We start from the raw sequence: 6914 nt of genomic DNA on the forward strand, positions 1-6914 counted from the left end.
GAGAGAGGAAGCAGTTTTTCACTCTGCGCCAACTCAGGTACGAGAGAGGCTTAGAAATTACGAAGAAACGTTTCCATAGTATGCATGCTTACAAATGCCCCGCCACCATAATAAAGTGGATTTTAAACCAAAGTAAATGTGAATTTTCTACTGGAAAAATATTTTTAAAGTGAGGAAAAAACCTCCAATTTTGCCAGAGTATGGGTTATATAAGCACTATTTCAAAAACTGGATCAGGAAATCACAAACTAATTTGCATTTTTTACCCTCACTTTGATCAGCTTCAATTTGCATATGTAGATTTTTTTCCCCATTTAAGACATTGGCACTATTTGTTACTTCAAAAAATGTACTGAAGTTGGAACAAGAATTACAATCATTAGAAGTTATGACACTTATACACCCAGGGTATTGGAGAGAATCAGCTCCTGCCTACTATTAAACTTCACCTGCTAAGAAAATACTAACAACTGAGTAGAACTCCAGGACCTTGTAACACACATTTACATTTATATTTTTGTACTTTAGTTTACTTTAAGTAAGTTAATTGTCTAATTAATTTCTTTCTTAAATATTTTCATGATTTATCAGTAATGACAAACAGTCCAGGAATTTCCTAGCAGCTAATGACCAGCTAGAGCAGCAAATTCTTCACCCAGAGTTCATTAGTACTTAAGTATTTTTAGGAGACTTCCAAAGAATTCTTATATTTCAGGATGTTTCTTATCCTGCTGTGACTTTCCTTCATGGAATTAACAGCCTATGGATGGCCAGAGATTTTGAGAACTGTTGATGAAAATTATTATTTTTTTTCTTCTGAATTTTAATTCAGTTACGGGAAAATAAGGGACACTCATGCCTTCATTACTCATTTATGCCCCTCTAAATACACTTGTGCAGTTCTAAACCGGATAGGATCCCTTGTGGTGGGCTGGAGCAGAATCCTGGCAAGTTTGATGGACTTGCTTTATGGAAAAGGCATATCACATCACTGAGTGGCAGAGGAAGGGGCACTTAAACAGCTGCTACTGAGGCAATAAAACTAAGCTATTGGATTCAAGACAACAGTTAGACCCACGCTTTGTCTTTATTGGGATTGATGATGAACCATTTAGAGAGGCAATCCAATCATATTGCAATGAGAGTGCGTGATGCCATAATTTTATAGTTTGCATGGTCTCATTTAAATTACTAATATTTTACAGGTACAGTAGGAAATTAGAAATATATCTTCATCATCATTTCTACACTCATTACCAGTAATGAATAGGTGTTATAGAATAACATTAAAGCAATGTATTTAGCAAGATGAAGCCAACGCATGTACTGTCTGGATCCCAAGGGCTGCCTGCACTTGTGCCTTGAAACACATCAGTGCATTACCGTTCTCTTAAAAACCGGAACCCCATTGTTAGGTAACAATGATGAAGGACACTTTTCAGGTCTAATCCAGAGTATCTTTTACAACAAGACAAAGCCCTGCCTGCAGACTCAGCACAGGCCTGGTCACATGAATGCATATGTTTCACAGCGTTCTGAAATACGCCTTAGTACACCCTTGTCAAATAAGCAGTGAATGCCATGCATACACCTGCCGTATATTACCCATACTGTCTGACGAAGACAAGTATTGAAAAGAGCCTCTGTCCTGTGACCAGCTGATTGTGCAGGACTATCCTGATGGAGGGATCTACCTGGCACTCTACAGGCATGGCAAAATGTGATGTTTGTGTCTTGCTTTGAACAGATGTTTCCTCCTTGAGTGTGTCCAGAACATAAAAGATGGACTGGGATGAGCTAACTCAGGCATAGGTGTAGATGATACAACCTGAGCAGCCTGGCCATTTTGGACTGCCTTCTGTGGACTCCTAGGTCTTATTTCCCATTGATAGGGCAATGAATGACTTTCATTTGATTAAGGGAAAAGGAAGGAAATTGCATGGCTACCCTTCTTTCATCTCAGTTTTCTGCTCTCCTTGCATTAGACCTTCATGATTTTTTAAGTCACAGCATCATAGAATGGTTTGAACTGGAAGGGACCTTAAAGCACATCTAGTTCCAACCCCCCTGCTGCAGGCAGGGGCACCCTCCACTAGACCACGTTGCCCAAAGCCCCATCCAACCTGGTCTTAAACACTTCCAGGGATGGGGCAGCCACGACTTCTCTGGGCAACCTGTTCCAGTGCCTCACTCATAGTGAAGAATTTCTTCCTAATACCTAACCTAAATCTACCGTCTTTCAGCTTAAGACCATTACCCCTTGTCCTGTCACTACACTCCCTGATAAACAGTCCCTCACCAGCTTTCCTGTAGGCCCCCTTCAGGTACCGGAAGGCTGCGATAAGGTCCCCTCAGAGCCTTCTCTTCTCCAGGCTAAACAACCCCTCTCAGTCTGTCTTCACAGGAGAGGTGCTCCAGCCCTCTGATCATCTTCATGGCCTCCTCTGGACTCGCTGCAACAGGTCCATGTCTTTCCTGTGCTGGAGACCCCAGAGCTAGATGCAGTACTCCAGGTGGGGTCTCACAAGAGCAGAGTAGAAGGGCAAAATCACCTCCCTCGACCTGCTGGTCACGCTTCTTTTGATGCAGCCCAGGATATGGTTGGCTTTCTGGGCTGCAAACACATTGCTAGGTCACATTGAGCTTCTCATCAACCAACACCCCCAAGTGCTTCTCCTCAGGGCTGCTCTCAGTTCACTCTCTGCCCAGTCTGTATTTGTGCTTGGGATTGTGCCAACCCATGTGCAGGACCTTGCACTTGGCCTTCTTGAATTTCATGAGGTTTGCACAAGCCCAACTCTCCAGCCTGTCCAGGTCCCTCTGGATGGCATCCCTTCCCTCCAGGGTGTCGACCACACCACACAGCTTGGTGTCGTCAGCAAACTTGCTGAGGGTGCACTCGATCCCATTGTCCATGTCGCCAACAAAGATGTTAAACAGCACCGGTCCCAATACTGACCCTTGAGGAACCCCACTTGTCACTGGTCTCCACTTGGACATTGAGCTGTTGACCACAACTCTTTGAGTGCAACCATCCAGCCAATTCCTTATCCATCGAGTGGTCCATCCGTCAAGTCCATGTCTCTCCAATTTAGACATAAGGATGTCGTGCAGGACAGTGTCAAATGCTTTGTACAAGTCCAGGTAGATGACATCAGTTGCCCTTCCCTTATCCACAGATGCTGTCACCCTATCATAGAAGGCCACCAAATCTGCTAGGCATGATTTGCCCTTAGTGAAGCCATGTTGGCTGTCACCAATCACCTCCTTATTTTCCATGTGCCTGAGCATAGTCTCCAGGAGGGTCTGCTCCATGATCTTGCCGGGCGCAGAGGTGAGAGTGACTAACCTGTAGTTCCCTGTCTCTTCCTTTTTTCCCATTTTAAAAATGAGGGTTATGTTTCCCCTTTTCCAGCCACTGGGAACTTCACTGGACGGCCATGACTTCTCTTAAATGTCATGTATAGTGGCTTAGCAACTTCATCCACCAGTTCTGTCAGGACCAGCAGATGCATCTCATCAGGTCCAATGGACTCGTGCACCTTCAGGTTCCTTAGATGGTCTTGAACCCAATCTTCTCCTACAGTGGGTGCTTCTTCATTCTCTTAGTCCCTGCCTTTGCCTTCTGTGACTTGGGTGGTGTGGCTCGAGCACTTGTTGGTGAAGACTGAGGCAAAAAAGTCTTTGAGTACCTCAGCCTTCTCCACATCCCAGGTAACCAGGTCTCCTGTTTCCTTCTGGAGACGGCCCACATTTTCCCTAACCTTCCTTTTATTGTATCTATAGAAGCTTTTCTTGTTGCCCTTGATGTCCCCAGCCAGATTTAATTCTCTCAGGGCTTTAGCTTTTCCAACGTGATACCTGGCTGCTCGGACAATTTCTCTGTATTCCTCCCAGGCTACTTGCCCTTGCTTCCACCCGCTGTAGGCTTCCTTTTTGTATTTGTGTTTGTTCAGGAGCTCCTTGTTCATCCATGCAGGCCTCTGGGTATTTTTGCCTGACTTTCTCTTCTTTGGGATGCATCGCTCCTGAGCTTGGAGGAGGTGAACCTTGACTACTAACCAGCTTTCTTGGGTGCCTCTTCCCTCTGGGGCTTTGTCTGTGCTTTCATTCTATAAAAAAGATACCTTCAATCTAAAGGAGACTTAAAGTCTTCACAGAGAATCTATTATATAAGTCATTATTGGAACAGTAGTTAGCTAAATAAGGAAGAAAAAGCTAGCAACTCAAAATGGCAATTCATCATCAAGTGTCTGCTGCTTTATGTGCTAACAGCCTTTCTCAGCTTCCTTTAAGCCATCTGCTTGTTTCAGCTATCTCTCCATATCACCAGCCTCTCCCATTCCACCCTTCTGCATCTTACACATTTCCCAGCAGATATCTGATCAGTACTCAGACTGATAAGATTTTGTGTTTTACCTTCTAGACACTCTTGCCTTTCTCCATAGACATATTTGTTCTAACAGGTAGAAGCATCACCAGATGCTGTTTATGCAAAAGAACAAACTTGTGTTAGCTTCTTTTTGTATCAGGAAGCACCTCCGAAAACCTTTCTCCATTAAAATAAGGTGTTGAAGGACAACAGAGAAAATCAGTAGGTTTTGACAGGCAAGAGTAGATGACAGGTACTTAGGGATGACAATAATATAGTGAAAATAGGAAGCAAATTACATGTGAAAATTTTTGTCTTACCGCTACCACAAGAAGTTTTTCTTTTGCTATTTTAAAACACAGACTTAACTGAAAAAGATTTTGTTGTTGTCATCATTGCAGTATTTTGCAAAAGCCTAAGTACAAAACTGCTGGGTGGTGGGAGAGGAAATGCAAAGGAATTACACATGTAAATGTATAGGAACATGAAGACTTGAGTATACAAGTTCATATTCCAGATGTATGGAAAATAACTATTACAGCAATAAGTTATGATACTGTGAAGCATGAGGCTGAAGGCTAAGCACTTGCAGCCATTTGAGAAATGCAACCACTCAGCAAGATTCGTTGCTATGAAAATGTGGGTCATTAATTTAATAAATCGTTTTGGGGAAAAAAAGGAACAGGAAACATAAACAGTTTACTGCCGGGTTAAAACGAGGATCTTGCGGAGGTGAGCAAGATCAGAGTGGGAGATATGCAGAAGTGGATGGAGCAGTTCCTAAGGGTAGGAAGGACCTTGTCCCAGGAAGAACAGCATGTGCCCAGCAGAGAGGAGGCCCTCTGCAAGAAGGCCAGAGGCACCCTGTACAGAGGAGATGATAGGCTGTGCCTTGCCTCTGGTCCCAGAGATTTTGTCATATAGGACCCTTAGAGACCGCTTAGTCTGCTTGCTCATTTTTAAGGAAGAAATCTTTAGAAGTGCCTGTTTGAGCTTGGACTGCTGTTGAAAAGGCAGATGGGGAAGAAGAGAAAGATAAATAGGTGCCAGTTCCTTGCCATGATTTATAATTTGCTAACAAATCCTGTTGTGCTGGAAATTTCTTAACCAGAGAGTAGCTAGACATTGTGAGATCATTTCCATATTTACAGTTTTTTTTAATGACTAACCAAATAGATATGGAGAGGCCAGCTTCAAATAGCTTGGAGGTTTGGGTTGACAGAGATGTTTTTCTGAAAAATGGATTTTTGTTACAGTTATCCGATATTTAATATAGTACTCATAACACCTTGTATCCAGATATTGCACAAAGCAGAATCCAAAAGCCACTATGCTGACCTAGCTCTAGCTTGAAGGCATAAAAAGCCCCACAAAAGTAAATTTAGGACCATTTATCTTTACTATCCTAAATTCTTTGAGATATGACAGGCTGTAATCATGGTCATTTATACACTGCTGAGGAAAACAGAGGTTAGTTCCAAATGTGCTGGAAATGAAAATCTGGAATTCAAAACTTTCTTGTCAGCTGCTGTAAGTGGAACTGGTCAAATAGTACAAGTAGCGATAGATTGATGCTTCTTTTCTGAATAAAGCTGAGGGGTCACTCCAGTGACACTTGTGGGATAATGCTACTACTTGTAAGTATTAACATTGATGGGCTTGTTTATCTGAGTTGTTCTTTTGTTATTTTATACACTCACATATACATTTTTATTAGTTCTTACAAATTTGATCAAATAGATTTTGAAACAATCAAGAATCTATTTTTCTACTGATTTCAGTGAAGTTCAGTTCTGGACCCATTCTTCATTTTTTCCTTTCATTCAAAATTTCTAATAAATAGAACAAGCAATAGAACACACAACATCCTGTGTTGAACAAGTCACTAATACAACAGTTTGCAAGCAGCCTTTGTGGTATTAAATTCTTCACTGAAACATGTGAATAACACACAAATATGCACAGATAGCAGGATCAGTATGGGAAAATGCAAGACTACGTCTATCAGATACTATATTCACAACCAATATTTCAATTACATCTCCTTAAATCTGTCTTGACTGATGTGAATCATATTCAAACTTTCGAGCACTCTGAGGAATGCAAAATGAGTGCATCTTTTTCCATGCTTCACCCCCTTCATTGCCTTTTCATACATGATGTCTTGTACTCTGCATAGTCATGCCAGTAACGCAGGCAATGTTTTAAATGCAACTGCAGAAACTACCTTAAATATCATCCATCAACCACAAAATGAAAGATTATATCACAGTGACAGGAATAGCGATTACAATAATCACTTTTATTAAGCTTTAAAAAATAATTAAAGCTAAAATCTGTCACTGGCCTTATAAAAGTGATCATCTGTTTTTCTTTTAATTCTGCATAAATTAAAAAATATTCAATATTAATTAAAAATGTGGGTTTATACTTGTGTTTTATTGAAACAGGTTTTGAGCGTGTATATGGATGACTTTTTAGCCCTGGTATAGAATAGACATTTTATTAAACAATGACAAGCAATAAAGCCTGTTGTTCTGAG

The sequence above is a fragment of the Grus americana genome, chromosome 4, assembly GCF_028858705.1.
Source record: "Grus americana isolate bGruAme1 chromosome 4, bGruAme1.mat, whole genome shotgun sequence".
NCBI classification, from domain to species: domain Eukaryota; kingdom Metazoa; phylum Chordata; class Aves; order Gruiformes; family Gruidae; genus Grus; species Grus americana.